The sequence below is a fragment of the Panthera leo genome, chromosome B2 (genome assembly GCF_018350215.1).
Source record: "Panthera leo isolate Ple1 chromosome B2, P.leo_Ple1_pat1.1, whole genome shotgun sequence".
Taxonomy (NCBI): Eukaryota; Metazoa; Chordata; class Mammalia; order Carnivora; family Felidae; genus Panthera; species Panthera leo.
The window spans coordinates 4,023,650-4,040,152 of NC_056683.1; the positions used below are offsets into that span (position 1 = coordinate 4,023,650).

Genomic DNA, 16,503 nt, shown 5'->3' on the forward strand with positions numbered 1-16,503 from the left:
CAGGAGGCTGCGCAGAGCAGAGCAAGGGCCCCTGCCAGCCGAGCCGTCGGGTACCCGAAGCTGTCCCGGCAGCAGGTGCAAAGAGCCCCGGGCAGAGAGCGGCAGGCTCCTTCTGAGCCAGATGTGGACGATTCGGGAGGGCTCCGGCCGACAGTAAATCCTGCGCAAGAGAACTGTCTAGAGGGGCCACGTGACCCCAGAAGGGGCGGATGGGCTGCAGGAGGCCCAGCAGCTGACAGAGGCGTGGTAAGGGTGTCCCCAGTGGGGAGCTCTCTGAAGGACTCCGCATCGACCGCCCTCCCAAGCCCCGAGAACACCAGTGCCAGGCCATGAGTGTCCCCGTCCCAAATCGCTTCCCGCCTCTTACCAGCCGCCTCCCTGGCTCCCTAACCACCAGCCCTGGAAAGATCAGAAGCCTCAGCGGGGTGAGGCAAGGAGCTGCCCGAGAAAGGGAACGAGAAGCCAAGCCACATGACCCCCCCCCCCCCCCCCCACCAAGGTCCAAGCTGGAGACAGGGAGAAGATCTGGTGTTTAAAAGCGTAGTTAACACACGGCGTCATGTTCGTTCGGGGCGTCCAATAGAACCACCCGAAAGTTCTCTACCTGACTCGGTGCTCAGCACGACAAGTGGACGCTTAGCCCCCTTTATCTGCGTAGGGAGACGCTGTACTGTGAGATAAAGTTTGGAGGCCTGTGCTTCCCATCAGACCGGACCTCTTAGTTATAACATGCGATTATATGAAAGCTGAAGACAGCCAGCAGACTTTGTACTGTGCGTGGCTCTGGTGGCCCTGGGAGCAGTCCCGTCAAACGAGGGGATGCGTTGCCGTAGACGTAATTTCTGTATCGTGTCGGCCCACCTGTAGGGCAGTTGGTTGAGCTGCAAGGATAGCATCTGTCACAGGGATCCAAGGCTTTCAGACTAACGCTTTTTCCCAACGGTCAGCCCCTGTGAGGACTCTCCTGAGAGGTCACTGACTGCTAGTTCCTTCATTGATTTGGCAAATGTTTGTTGAACCGGTGAATGGAATGTTATGCGTCCTTAGACCTTTCTCTTGCATTTGTGGCCAAAGGGCTTCGTTCTCATGAGATGCCCCCTGTCTGTACTTGCTAGGACGGAGGCACTTGCCAGGTTTTCTGATAACCGACAGCGGTGCCTCCCGCGTCGTCCCCGGCGGCGTCCCTTGCCCTCCATCAGATGTGTCCTGCCCTCGTCCTCCACTGCCAGCTTGGACTGCCTTGTCAACTCCAGCTGGGCCGCCAGGAGAGGCGCCCCGGAGAAGAAAAACCTTGGGGCACCCGGGGGGCCCAGTCGGTCGAGCGTCCGACGCTTGTCTTCGGCACAGGTCATGATCTCGCAGTTCGTGGGTTCGAGCCCCGAGTCGGGCTCCGGGATGACAGTGCAGAGCCTGCTTGGGATTCCCTCTCTCCCCTCTGTGTCCCTCCCCTGCTTATGCCCTCTTTCTCTCTCAAAAGAAATAAACTTTCAAAAAAAAGAAAAAGAAAAACCCGAGAATGGCATTTGCTATGAAGAAGCTGAGGGTCTCAGTGACAGCCACTGGGTAACTAGCAAGAAGAGGGCAAGTGCTTTACCAGGTTGTATGGAAAGTTCCATGTGCGCTGCAGTGGGAGGGGTGAGAAGAAAGTAGCCCTGAGCAAGAGCGTTCCGGGCAAGGAAGCGGCAGTTTCGTCCAGGTCCCGTGCAGAGGGAGCGAGCAGGTTCATGTGGCAAGGGAGACCTAACTGGTGGGTGGGGGCCATGCCACGTGGGGTCCTGCAAGTTGAGGAAGGGGACAGGGTTTTCACTTGGCTGCTGAGTGATGCATGGTCTCTAAGGGACAAGACCGGGAGCTTGGGCAGAGGCGGTGGTAGCCTGTGCGAGCATTGATGTCTGGGTGAGGCTGCTTGTGGGGCTGTTTTGGAGTTAAAGCCAACAAGAATTGCTGACGAGGTGGGGAGGGGAGGAGAGAATGGGGCCGATCGCTGGAAATTTCTAGATGTATGGCTTGAACAAATGAGGGAGTGGCGTTGTGCTCCGTAGAGATGGGAAAGGGAGCAGCGAGCGGGAAGGAAGCGGGTTTCCAGAAGGAAAATAAGAGTTTCATTTTGGACTGTTGGGTTCCAGATGCCTTTAGACCGAGAAGAGAAGATGGCCTGGCAGGCACCGCGTCTGTGAATCTGTAGCTTGGGCCCGGGGACCCGGGTAAGATATAAACTTGAAGGTCATCCCTCTTCCCTATGTAATCAGACTAAGTAGATGAGGAACAACCCCAAAGAATGCTGACCATGTCATTCTTCTCTCCGTTGGCCGTTTCCCCGGCCAGCTCTGATTCTGTGTCCCTTCCCTTTGCACGAACCCCTGTCTTCTGCGTGAGCTCCCTGGGGAGTGAGACTCCTCCTTCAGGTCCCCAGCTCAGCTGCTAGAAACTCACATGTTTTTATACGTGGCCTCAGCACTGAACAGTTTCTCCGTACACGAAGCAGCTTGGGACTCCTATTCACAGCTCCCACATCAGAGTCCCCTGCCCCCAAATCTTCACCCAGTAACTACTTCCCAACGTCATGGATTCCATCTTGTTTTACTTCTCCCCATGCATAAATTCATTGGAGGCGTCTTGTCTCTTTTGATTAATTTGATCTTTTAGCCCTGATAAAATCTCCCTTTTCAGAATTCAGCTTTCGCATTTTTATCTCACCATAGATGTGATCAGTGCTTTATTATTATTATTATTATTATTATTATTATTATTAATGCATTGCACACAAATTAGCCCAGTAGATGACTCTTAAGCTGCGGGTATCCAGTCTAGTCCCGGTATTTGGGTAATAGTCACCCTTAAAGCATAGTTTAAAGTTGCTGGTTCACCTCCATGTGCTTCAGATAGTTCAGACTCTCTCTCTCTCTTTCTGCAGCTACTTAATTTTTTTTAATGTTTATTTATTTTTGAAGGAGAGAAAGAGACTGAGCGGGAGAGGGGCAGAGAGAAAGGGAGACACGGAACCCCAAGCAGGCTCCAGGCTCCCAGCTGTCAGCACAGAGCCCGACGCGGGGCTTGAACCCACGAACCGCGAGATCATGACCTGAGCTCGAGTCAGAACGCTTAACCGACTGAGCCCCCCAGGCGCCCCTCTTTCTGCAGCTATTGTTTTGGATGATTTTGTTCCCTAAAGCTTTATTCCCTGGGGTTCTGGAGCTCTTGCTTCTACTAGGAAAAGGTGGTGTTCTCTGTCACTTTGCAGGATTATCTTAGGAAAGAGGAGTTCTCTTCACTACCCCACAGCCTCTACCCCAAAATAGCAAATGAGAAAAAGACCCACCCCCGTCCCCTCAAAAGCAGAATGTTGAGGGGAAAGACTGAAGACTAACCTGAGAGAGTGCAAGGTCCTCATTTCTTTCCAAAAAATGCCTCCAAGTTTTTCAGCATTTTCTCCAGTGCCTTAAATCCCGATGTGGTAAATGATTACCTCAAAACCGTTAGCCTGTAAGCTCCCCGGTGGGAAGATTTTACTGGGTCAGTGGTTTAATCTTTAACTTTAATTGCTCAATTGACAAGTAGACCAGACTCCTTAAATCGTCCTCATGCTTCGCAGCCAGCAAGGTCCCTTCTGTCTTCCCCAGTCTTCCCATCAGAATCCGCATTCCTTCTCTGTGGGGTCCTGACACCCCATGCCCCCTGTTTCCAGGGGTGTTCGTTCTGTTTTTCAGCGGGATGGGGTGTGTCCCCGTCCCCTTTGAGCCCTGTCTCCACCAGGACCGTTTGTCAGAACGATGCTTTCGACAGTAGTATCCACCGCGGTTGACTCAAATGCCTTGTGGCTTTATGATTATAGCTGTTGGCGCAGAGACCACTGGGCTTTCTGTGAAAATTAACCGCCTGTGATTCTGCTCCCTTTGGTAGCAGAACATCTCAGAAGCTGCGCCCAGACCTGTGTTCTGTTCCCTTGTGTCCAGTTCATTCTCGAGCCCACTCGAGATGAGAAAGCCCTTGGCGAAGCCATCAGTGACTTCCATGCTGGCAGATCCAGTGGCCAGTTCCTAGGTTTTGTCTGAGAAGCCCGACAGCTTTCCTCACCTGCTTCTCACCTGGATTGTTTCACTTGATGGTCACCCGTGAGCCGGACCTGATTTTCCTTGTGCCTCATTGGTTGCTGCTCCTGAATCTTTTTAGCAGGTTCTCATGTTTTCTCTAACCTCCCCTGTTGGTGTGCCCAGGCTGGCGTCCTTGAATTTTTTCTGTGTTCAGGCTCACTCCCGAGATGAGCCCGGTCTCCTTTCTTACATGCCCTTCCTCTGACCTCTTCCCTCAGCTCAGAACTTGACCTCTTCAGCTGCCTTCATCTCTCCTTGAGTATCCAGGAGGTGCCTCGGTCTTAACATGACCACAGGAACGACTCCGGAACCCTCTCCATCTCCCCCTACCCTGGGGGGGGGGGGAGGCATTACCATTTTCCCACCTAATCTTGCCCCAAACCTCAGAGTCTTTCTTAATTAGTCTGCTCTTCCCCTCGGTAGTGAGCATTCACTCCACCAGCATGTTCCGTCGGCTCTGCCTTCAGACGTTTTCCAAATACCATCACTAGTCGTTTCCTCCATTTCTCATGCAATCACCTGTCTTCCGAGTAAGTAGAACAGACTCTTGCCTGGCCCACAGCTTCTCCTCTCTTTTAGTGCATCTCCACGCAGCAGGCGTAATGTTGAAAATGTAAATATGATAACACTGCTTACTGGTTTAAAGTTTTCCAGAGTTTTCTCCGTGCAATTAAGACAAATTGGGCCAAATTCAGTCTCTTGCAGGTGTCGCTTATCAGGTCACTTGCTGACCTCCGCTCCATCCACTCTCCCTTTGCCTTCCCCATGGAGCTCTTTCCTGCCTCAGGGCCTTTGCACTTATAGTTCCTCCTTCCAAAATGCCCAAATCCCCAAGGTGACTTCACATGTTTTATGATGTTATTGAAAACATAAAACACTTGAAAATATTTCTTCTAAGAAACCTCTAATGTGATGTTTGGATAGTAATCCCAAAAGATTATTAAAAGAAAAAAAAAAGTTTGAAGAAAACAACTCCAAACACAAATCTAAAGAAGTAGGTTCAAAAACCATGAATGTATTTCTGTGATATGGGCAGGATGCATGGAAAAGTTGGTTGAGAACTCTGGAAAGTGAATAGTAGCACAAGGGTTGGAGAAGACTAGATTTGAGCATAGAATTTTACTTAAATTACTTTTACTTCTAATAAATTACAAAAATTACTACTTAGGGGCGCCTGGGTGGCTCAGCTGGTTAAGCCTCCACCTCTTGATTTCAGCTCAGGTCATGAGCTCACAGGTCCTGAGTTCAAGCCCCATGTCTGGCTCCACACTGTCAGTATGGGATTCTCTCTCTCTCCCTCTCTGCCCCTCCCCCTTCTCTTTCTCAAAATAAATAAATTTAGAAAGAAAGAAAGAAAGAAAGAAAGAGAAAGGAAATGGAAGGAAAGAAGAAAGAAAGAAAGAAAGAAAGAAAGAAAGAAAGAAAGAAAAAAAAAAGAAAGAAGGAAAAAGAAAGATGACTACTTACAAGTAGAGTTTCTAATTTCTGTGTCCTAGCTTTCCTCTCTACTGTTAATGGCTATAAAGACAAAATCCTCCTCTTTGTGCTTTCCTTGGAAATACACATTTCTGGCCATTGATGGGTTAAAAAAGTAGGCCTGTGCCTCATCTTTTTTTTCCCCTTCTTTTCCTGTCTTGGCTGTAGATGTGAGCTCTGGAGGTGTAGCCCTATGGGAAGACCACAAGCTGGGTTAGAATGAGGTATGAAATGACCCCCAAATCTCAGCTGCTTTTAACAACAAAGGCTGATGTGATGTTTGCAATTCATGTCCATTGTGTGTTGGCTGTAGCTGTGCATCATTGGGAAGTATTTTGGGGTTTTTTGTTTGTTTGTTTTGTTGTGACCATCTAGAATATGGGCCAAGAGAGAAAAGCTTTTTGTCTGAGCAGATGAACAGATTTATTTTTTCGAGTTTGGCCCCCAGAGCAGCTGTGGCCTACTGTGCAGGTCCTGGCTCTGTGCGACAGCAATTAGGAGAAGACACTCTTTAGTGGGACCTGAAGTTTTATGTCGGTAAACAATAATTGAGAGTTACGGGCATACTCAATTGAGCTGATGAATATAATCAGAAAGAAACTACGTTGCAGCCCTCTTATTGCTGGCGTCCTTCCTTTTCCATCTGGCTGCTCACCTGGCCGACCGAGTAATGGTGGGGATTTGGATGGACGGAGGAAAGGAGCTTAGTTTCTGGCGGGACGGGTGTTAGAGCTTGCTTCTATTTCTTCTTTGTAGAATGGCCTGGGAAGTAAACCTACTTGAGTTAATGTTCGGTTCTGAGCAACTTGAGGGAAAGGGCAGGAAGGTAACAACGGCCCGGGGGCACCTCCTCGGGTCCTTCCGGGCAAGGCTTGGAGAGAGAGAGCCTGGAGGTGATGTCAGGAATGTCCTGGGGCTTCTCCACACTTCCTCAGGGGGGCCAGCTGTGCCCTGTGTTTTAGCAAAAATATCCCCTTTGGCCTGCTCCCGGGAAATGGACTTGGCCTTTACTGAATATTAGGCCTTTGTCAGCTGGCACTGAAGTGTCCTCAGATGGCCCTAGAGGGACGTTGTTGGAAGAAAAGCATTTGCTTGCTGGATGTGGGTGCCCACCACAGGCTCCAGGGCCACCTCTGCAGCGCCACGACACCTGAACTTGGCTCCCTCCAGGGCACAGCCGTCTGCAACTCCCAGCCCACCCTGCTAGTAAGGTCTGGGTCTCTGCCCTTGGTGCCTGTTCAGCCGGAGGGCGGGGGGGGGGGGGGGGAGCAGCAGCTGCCCCTAACCTCTGCTCTTCCTGTCACTTAGAGTTTTCTTACTTCCGTCCAGCCACCTCCTCCTGTCTGCAGTTCTTTGAGTTCACGATTCTTCCTACTAAGCTTTCCTCACTCAGTTCGCTGTGTGGTTTGTCTCTCCTGATTGATGACTGATAGAACCATAGACTTGGCTTTGTGCCTATTACTGAATATGGAGCCATTTGGATCATAGTTTGGCCTGACATGCTCATTATTTAATGTTCTCCCAGAGGTGACGTCTAACCTTTAATGTAGGAAATACATTGATCAATACTGATCACTTTTGAGCTTGTTCTTTATTAGGTTTGACCATACTCGTATATTTTCTACTTAAATAAAAATGAAACATATTTTTTTTGTGTAATTTATCTGTGATTCAACTTTCTCTCCATATTTTCCAGAACTTTTCTGCCTTTTTGAGGAGGGGAAAAAAAAACACCCATAGCTAGTACACACACACACACACACACACACACACACACACACACACACACACATACACTCCTGGAAACAGTACGATATTTCATCATCAAACATGATATTGGACTTTAGGTTGAGATATATTTGGCTCATGTTAAGAATACTGTTAGTCTTGTCTTACTAAGCACTGTTTTCTTCAGGTAAAATAAGTAATAAGTAGGTACATATGCCCTTTGAGCAAATTTTGAATTTAACACTGTTTTGGGTCTTGGGATTTTTTTTTTTTTAGCACAAATGTTATTTAATATGAAAGCAAAATCTCTGTTAAAATGTATGTTTTCTTAAATTTATGTTTTTAAAATTTAATAGTAACTAGTTAATAAAGTAACATGAAAAGTGAATGAGAGGGTTGGGAAGGGAATATTTGATCATGGTGCTATTGGACTATAATTTTTGCGGTCTACTCCTATTTGAAATTTCCATGTAAATTATGTGCATTATACATATATATCCAGTCTGTTTTCTGGAAAAAACAGACTAATTACCATCAAGTCAATATTAATGTGCTTTGTATTGAAAACTACAGCTCCCCTTCCTTGAGCAGTGGGCTTTAGGACATTGGATTGGAAGGCAGTGGAATAAATAATGTATTTGTGTGTGACTTAAGATGTAAAATGACTTGTGAAGAGAGGAAGGCTATTCTGAGGAACTGTAGCACTGATGTGAAAAAGATGAACACATATTTTCAGAAATCATTTGTTAAAGTAAAACCACCCCCAAATGTATGAATATCTTTCCACCAAATGTTAGTTCTTTTTTGTTTAAGTTTTCATTTAAATTCTAGTTAATGTACCTGGAAGATTGGTTTCGGGTGTCCAATTTAGTGATTCAACACTTACATACATACAGCACCCAGTCCCCACAAATGCTGTCCTTAATCCCCATCACCTGTCTCCCCTGTGCCCCTCCCACCGCCCCTCTGGTGCCCATCAGTTTGTTCTCTGGAGTGTAGTTCTTGGTTCTCCTTTCTCTTTGTGTCCCTATGCTCGTTTGTTTTGTTGCTGAAATTCCACATATGAGTGAGATCATACGGTATTTGTCTTTCTCTGATATATTTCTCTCTAGCCCCATCCGCATTGTTGCAAATGGCAAGATTTCATTCTTTTTTATGGTTGAGTAGTATTCCATTGTATATATATGCCACATCTTCTTTAAGTTTGTTTATTTTGAGAGAGAGAGAAAGCATGAGTTGGGAGGGGGGAAGAGAGGGAGAAAGAGAGCATCCCAAGCAGGCTCCCCACTGTCAGTGCAGAACCTGACTCGGGGCTCAAACTCACACACCGTGAGATCGTGACCTGAGCCGAAGTCAGGCACTTCATTGATTGTGCCACCCGGGCACCCCTATGTTACATCTTCTTTATCCATTCATGAGTTGATGGACACTTGGGCCATTTCCATAATTTGGCTGTTGTAGGTAATGGTGCTGTAAACATCAGGGTACATGTATCCCTTCGAATTAGTATTTTGTATTTATTGGGTAAATACCTAGTATTTGCTGGTTCTTAGGTTAGTTCTACTTTTAACTCTTGTACTCTCAGTGGGAATGCAGACTGGTGCAAAAACGGTATGGAGTTTCCTCAAATGTTAGTTCTAAGAGAAGAATTGGGAAGTCTTTGCACCTGTCCATCTTACATATCAATCCTGCCTCTACTACTCTGCTCCCTAGTCACTCCCCTCTCAAGTGCGATTATGTCAGAGAAGCTACTGTCATGTGAGTTTAAGTAAGGCCGATTTCAAATTTTTAATAAAATGGATTCTTTTTGAAAGCACAAAAGATGAAATCTCATTAAGGAAAAGTATCAGTTATGTGGCGTATATTACATGAATGTGATTTTACATCCACGTGAGCCGTAGGACCAAGCGTGACCACACTACACAGTACCTCTGATTTCATTACACCTCTTAACCACTTGTGGGGTCTTGCTTTGTCTATGCTTTGGCTTCTCTTCGAATCACTAATCTTTTATGTTTATTTTCTCGATGGGAAGAAAGTACATTTTACCTACACAAATCTAAGGCCATTTAAATACAAGCTTGTCTCCAAGATGTGAAAATTGATGACCAATATATCGAAATTACAAGACAAAGTTGTTACATTCTAATATTTACCCAGAGCAAATCAGTCATATAACTCGTTTGACCGCTGTCTCAAGAGCCACGGGCCAGAACGAAATTCATTTTTATGGAGAAGAATGATGAATAAAACGGGAATAAGGACCAGGTCTAGGTTCTCAATAGTATTGGTGATGAATTGAAAGGAAATCTTTTGGTTTGGTGTTATAAATCCCCTATTATACATTTCCCCAGGTTAGCATATACTGTTTCTTGGAAGGACACTCCTGACTAGAAGATACTTGGAGAAATTACACGGCTTGGAAGTGAGAGGACATTGCCGTGTCCTTGGGGTCCTCTGCCATCGGGCACTTGAGCTGAAACTCATGCCTGAAAACCTCAGGCTGAAAGTTTACGTGCCTCCTTCCATTGCCGCTAATCCCATCACCACGTAAGCCCAGCTCCTTACATTGTTGAAAGAAATGCCCTAAAATAAGGTCTGCCCGCCCAGCCATGACTAGCTACATATTTATTTTTCTTTCTCAAGCACTACATTGTTGTCATGGTGGCAGAACACCTGGACTTCGCTCCGTTACCCTAGGATAGCTCCATGGATGCCCTGACCGAAAAGATGACAGTGCTGCCCAAGACCCTGCTGGGTCAGCTGCTCTGCCCGCCTATAGGAGATGGTAAGTGGCTCACCTCCTACGCGCATCCTCTGTAGCCATGGGCATCAGGACTCCCTCTTTGGTGATGTTCTCAGTGAACTGCTTGGGGAGACCCTTGTCCTTCACATCAAAGATTGTTTTTAGAGGACTGTGAATTTATCAATAAAAATGGTGATAAATGAAAATATCTCCTTTTATGGGCAGTCTCTTGCTGGGAATCAGTCAGCTGCTATGTTCTGACGCTTTGTGACTGAAACAGGCATCATTGTCTATTACGACCTGATTGCCAAAGGAGTGCCACCATCTTGGAAGCTGGCCACCATACCAGGTAAGCAATGAAGTCATGGGAAAGGATGATACTGTCTTAGAGTTGACCATGGTTAAATGCTGTGGCTAGTGGTTTTGTCTAATAGTCCACAACAAGACATATGGTGGTGACAAGGACTGTTTCTTGCAGGCTTTTGACACTAATGATGATAAAACTATCAGTTCACTATTGAACATATGATGCTGGGCTTTTTTGTTGTTGTTGTTATTGTTCACGCAACAATTTTTGGAATGTATCCCATTGTCCTCAGTTTACTAAGGATTTTTAACTTTACAGTACCTACAGCGAGCATCTTCAAACGTGTTTTTTAGTAACCATTGTTACGAATATGGTACTGTAGCAGGGTTGACTGTCTAATTTGGCGAATCCCCTTTATGGACGGACCAGTATGGAATCATCCTTGTGTTCTGGGAAGGAACCCTAGGAGGCAGTCCTCAAGGTCTCCAGCGGAAGATACGCCGCTTAAAGATCATCAGAAACCAAAGTGTTTTCAAAACAACTAAGTTTCCAAAATAAGGGCTGTGATTAATTATGTCTTCCTTGTTTATAGTGGCTCTGAATCACACAGTTCCTTGATAAGACACGATGCATCTTTTTGCTGAATTTATTATTTACAATTTGGGACACACAAGCTGTGGCAAACCATTACAAGTGATGTCATAAACGTCTGAGTTCTCCAAGTTGATTACGATTAATTCCACTTATTATTAGGGTTGCAAAATAAGCTTGTGAGCCCTCACCTCTGTCTTAAAGTCAAACACGCGATTTTTATATCCAGGCAAGTCTTTTAGCACTTCCGAAGCCATCTTGTGCAATAGCACTGTTTCTAGAAAGCTTCTGAGGACTCGTTAACTGGAAGGAGTGTGGGAGAAAGTTTTTCAAGTAAAGGAAGATCTCTAAAGAGAAAAACTAATAAATGCCCCCTTGGGGCCCGTGCGTTTTGGTCTTTAAGAGGTTTCAGCTGCACGATCAGAGTATTGTGAGCACCAAGTCAGTCCTCTCTGAAAAGAGGCCATATCATCTGTTTTGGCTACTTAGATGATTGATACTCCATCAGTCTGAGATACAAGGATCTGGAGCCTGGGAGAAAGCCTTCAAGTTAGGGAAGTCTATAATGGGAATAACGGGTAGGTTTTGTTTCCTCTCTGTCTTCTCTAGTACAGGGAAAAGAAGTTCTTCCCATAATCCCTCTTCCCCTCAGGAAACATGTTAGGATTTGAAGACAAAGAACAAGTGAGTGTTAAAAGGTTTTTTTTTTTTTTTTTTTTTTTGCTTCTCCCTGTCCTCTGTGCATGTATACTCAGGGGCCTCTTTCAGATGTATGGTTTTGTCAACATGAAAAGTAAAAACAGCCAGTAATTTTACCAGAAAAATGGGTTTATTTGGGAATAGCAGATGATTTGCAATTTGGGACACACAAGCTGTGGCAAACCATAGGCAAGTCCAGAGATCAAAGGAGAGGAGTATTACTGTGTAGAGAAAAGGAGGAAGTCGGGAGGGGCTGCTTTAGAGGAAAGCCCAATGGAGGAAAGTGAGGGTTCAGGGTGGTGACAGTTTCTCATTGGATGAGTTGTGGCATTTTCTTATTGGCTGAGCTTGTTGCTGGGCGAGAAGAAAGTCTGCCTTCCTCCCGCCAGAATAGTAAAGTAGGTTTCTTCCACTCCTTTCTGGTCTCTTGACTCCATTTTTAAATGAGGTTTCCTTTACTCAGTTTCCTAGTTTAGAGACAGAGATGTGCTGGTAAATGTTTAATGACTGACTCTGAGAGAAAAATAAGCACACATATATGTACGTACGTATATATGTACAAATGGTGAATGAAACATGATACTGCTTGAAGGTTGATGTAAAAATTTGTGTTAAATATTTCTTTATATAGTTGTAGAAATAAATTTTAAGTTAAAATGCTGCTTGGAAATTCAGGTTAGACCTAAAACTTCAAATGAATTGCTATTTCTTGCAAAATAGCAATTTTTATAATTTTTATAAAGTTATAGCCATTGTTATAATTTTATTGCCAACAGCAGTGTCACAAAATCAAACTACAAGTAACTGCTTAACTGCTTGGTTGCTATCCATTTCCATGACAAGAAGTCACACACACCACTGACCAATGAGTTTAGAGCTGGCCTAAATGTTGGTTATTTTCTTTTATTTCTTTTTTTAAAATTTCACCGAATCAGACAAATGGGTGTCGGAATATTGCTCAGATGGCAATGACGTGAGCGACTACCTTGCACAATCAGATACTGGAAGAATATTTGTTAAATACTTTGGGTTATTTACCCGTGTCTACGGATACGTGGCTGATGCAGTGGCTACAGATGTGTCCCACTTTTACATTTAATCCACATTTTCTACACGATGTTCTAGATGATCAACAAAACCTTAAATTTGAAGAGTCAACAAAACAATAAGTAAAGTCCTGATTTACAGCACTCGTTGATTTCCACGGTGTAAAAATCCTACCGGGCTGATTTCTAGCTACCGGCCCATCTCTGAAATCAGAGTTGGGACGTTGTGCGCAGCATCATGCCGTTAAATGGCCCTCTGTCATTCACATGCGGTTGGTGAAAATAGCCTCGGGAACACAGACGATAGTCAATGTTGGCAAATAATCGGGAAGTGGTGAGGATCTCCATCTGTTGTAAATTTAATTTACTTAATTGCAACTTTATGTAATTTAATTTTTTAATAATGGTGCTGCTGGACAACAAGCTTGGAGAATCTCCAGAAATGTAACGATTGGGCCTCCCGGGTAGCACAACACAGGCTCTGCGGTGACAAGTTGTAGGGATTAGGCTGCAAAGGTGACCCCTCCGTGCCTTGGGTGGGGCTCCTCTGTCTCCCTCACTGGACCTTGGCCTTTTCTCTGCATGGCATTTAGTGACTCCCTCATCCAGCCCCAGCTCTCATAGTCTTGTCCTTGGAGAAGTCAACCCAGTAGCTCTCATAGACTTCTGTACATACGTCTGCTGCAGCAAAAGCTTTTTTAAGACCTAACGATTACGTGAAATTATCTGCTTCGTTTATCTGTTCACTCCCCTATCCATAAGTTCCTTAAAAGGTGGTCTGGTTTGCCACTGATTTCCCAGGGCCAGGCGCAGTGTCTGTCACATGGGCATGCTCAGTAACCCTTGTTTGATGAGTGGGTGGATGACATTTTAAGTCCTTAACTATACTGACGTTCCGAGGCTACACCGTGTACTTCCTGGTGTATGTTTCCTTAATAATGCACTTGGTTCATTTTTATATGATTCTGTTTTGGGACTTCTGCATGTACTCTAGTATTTGAGCGTGGTTTCGAGTTTTCCTGTGCTACGTTTGTCTCGTTTTGATCAGAGTAATGCTAGCTCATAGCATGCCATAGAAGTTACTGTATTTTTCTATGGTTTATAAAATCTGGGTTTGTTTGTTGGTTTAAGTTTCTGGCGGAAATAGAAGGCATCTGACTAAGAATGTATCATCAGAGAATTATATCCAGAAGTCATTAGAAATAATGTATTCTTGGGGCACCTGGGGGGCTCAGTCGGTTGAGCCTCGGAATCTTGATCATAGCTCAGGTCTTGATCCCAGGGTCGTGAGTTCAGGCCTCACGTTCAACTCTGCGCTGGACATGGAGCCTACTGTATTTACTTTTTAAGTTTATTTACTTATTTTCAGAGGGAGAGTAAGTCGGGGGGAGGGGGCAGAGAGAGGGAGAGACAGAATCCCAAGCAGGCTCTGCGTTGTCCGCACGGAACCCGACGTGGGGCTCGATCTCACGAACCTTGAGATCATGACCTGAGCCGAAATCAAGAGCTGGCCACTTAACTGAGCCACCCAGGCACCCGAACGCAGCCTACTATTCTGTGTGTGACCATATTACTAATACGGTACACAATTAGCTTTATTCATTTCAGTTTAATTTCAGAATTTGCTTATTTGCCCTCAGATTTCTTGAACCATTAACATGGCTCACATTTCCCCCCTTTTTACACATGGACAGCACTCAGTACCCAGTTTCTCTTCCTTTCTTTCTTTCTTTCTTTCTTTCTTTCTTTCTCTTCCTTCCTTCCTTTCTAACTTCTTTCTTTCTTCTTCTTCACTTCACAATGTATCAAGGAGTTTTTCCTCTATCATTATGAGAAGGCTGGATCCAAACCAGATGAGAGTTCATCCATCTGGTGCACAGCAAGCCAATAAAAGCAGACACTGAGCTATGGCAGTGAAGAAAGATGGGCTATTTATTGACATGGTGCCATCCAGGAGAACTGGAGCTAATGCTCAAAAGTCCTGAACTGCCCGATGGCTTATACAAGCAGCTGGGTTTAAAGGGTGAAAATTCAGGGTAAGGGGTAAGGGGGTTTGGATCATGCTGATTGATTAGGGATTAGGGTCAGCTGAGATATTTCCTTTCTCCATCGTCTTATCCATTCTGGTGTCTCCCTTTCTGGTGTTGGTGTGACTGCAGTGAGATAGTCGTTCTGCTTCGGGGGTCCTTGCAATCTAGGGGCCTGGAGAGAAACATTTCCAGCAGATTGCAGGAGTGACGCCATACCTAGAGTCCAAGGGCAGACGTTCTACATCCTGTGACTGTTACCAGGCTGCAAACTATTATTGTTTTTTTCTTACAAACGTGGCACGTTAGATTTGTTATCTCCGGCAGAACAGCATCCCCCCAGACTTTTTGGGGAGGCAGCTTTTATGTTTTCCCTGAGGCACTTTTACAGGATTTTTTAACAGTTACTAAGGGCTACGAGACTCTGGTCAGAGGCAGCTAAGAGCCATATGTGTATAAATTGTGGAGTCGGTGGGGGCTTGTATCCCAGTTTCAAGATGATTCTCATTCATTTTTGTGGCTTTCCAGGTGCTCTAGTATGAGTCTGTCCTGGAGATTATTCACCGTTTCCCCTATGATGGACATTCACATTATTTCCAATATTTGATATCATATAATTATAATAATATAAAATCCTAATAATTATAATTGCCAATGTTTTATGTGATAATATTTCACATTATAGCATATATAATTATAATAACTATATGAACAACTTTGTACATTTTTGCTATCTCATATACGTGGAATTGTATTTTCAGGGTACATTCTTAGAAGTGAGAATTCCTGGGCCCAAGGTTAAGGCAGATGTTACTTTGTGAGATTTTACTCAGTGTCCCCACCATAGGTGTTCTATTGCTTTACCCTGCCACCAGCAAGGTGTACATGTGCCCGTGTGCCTGTGTCTCCCCAACATCGTCACCTACGTGTGTTGTACGATTTTTGACCACGTGAGAGGCAAGGAATGGCTTTTCCTGTATAATTTTTTTTTTACCTCTATAGTTTTAATTTGCCCTCTATTTTGATTGTAAATGAAATTATGTTCCTATTTAAGGGCCGTTTGCCCTGTTTCCCCCCTGTGAACTTTCATCTAGTTAAACAGGAAAAGCTGAATTTGTCAGGATGTTAACGTCACTCCATCCACAAGTCTGGGATGCCTTCTTATTTATTCAGAGCTACTTTTGAGTCTTTTAGGAGTGTTTCAGTTTTTTTCCCGTGTGGGTTTTGCATGCAGACAGATCATTTTATTGTGTTTTGCTTTACTGCACTTCACAGGCACACATCTTTACAAACTGAAGGTTTGTGGCGACCCTGCGCGGAGCGAATCTGTCAGCGCCATTTTCCTAAAGCAGCATTTGCTCACTTTGTGCCTCTGTGTCACGTTTCGGTAATTTTGCAATACTTCAAACATTTTCTTTATTATTATATTTATTATGGTGATTGCGATCATTGATTATACTTCCCTGGAAGCTCAGATGATGGTTAGCCTTTGTTAAAAGAAATAAGCTTTTAAATTAAGGTACATCCATTGTTTTTTAGACATAATGCCATTGCATGCTTAATAGACTACAGTATGGTGTGAGCATAGCGTTTATATGCACTGGGGAACCAAAACATTCATTTGACTCGCTTTATTGTGATACTGGCTTTATCCCACTGGTGTGGAACCAGACACACAAAACGTCTCCGAGGTATGCCTATATATTTCTTATGAAATTTGCTCCTAAGTATTTTATATGCACTATTTTGTGGCTTTTAAAAATTTGGTCTTGGGGTGCCTGGGTGGCTCAGC

At 44.7% G+C, this 16,503-nt stretch overlaps 1 long non-coding RNA gene across 1 annotated transcript in view; it reads left to right on the forward strand.

Moving 5' to 3' along the window:
* Positions 1 to 16,503, forward strand: part of LOC122219486 — a 47,697-nt gene that overhangs the window by 21,884 nt on the left and 9,310 nt on the right. The window contains exons 2-4 of the long non-coding RNA XR_006202399.1: positions 9,650 to 9,845; positions 9,942 to 10,083; positions 10,267 to 10,390. This is a non-coding gene — a long non-coding RNA (uncharacterized LOC122219486). The remainder of the gene's footprint in view (positions 1 to 9,649; positions 9,846 to 9,941; positions 10,084 to 10,266; positions 10,391 to 16,503) is intronic.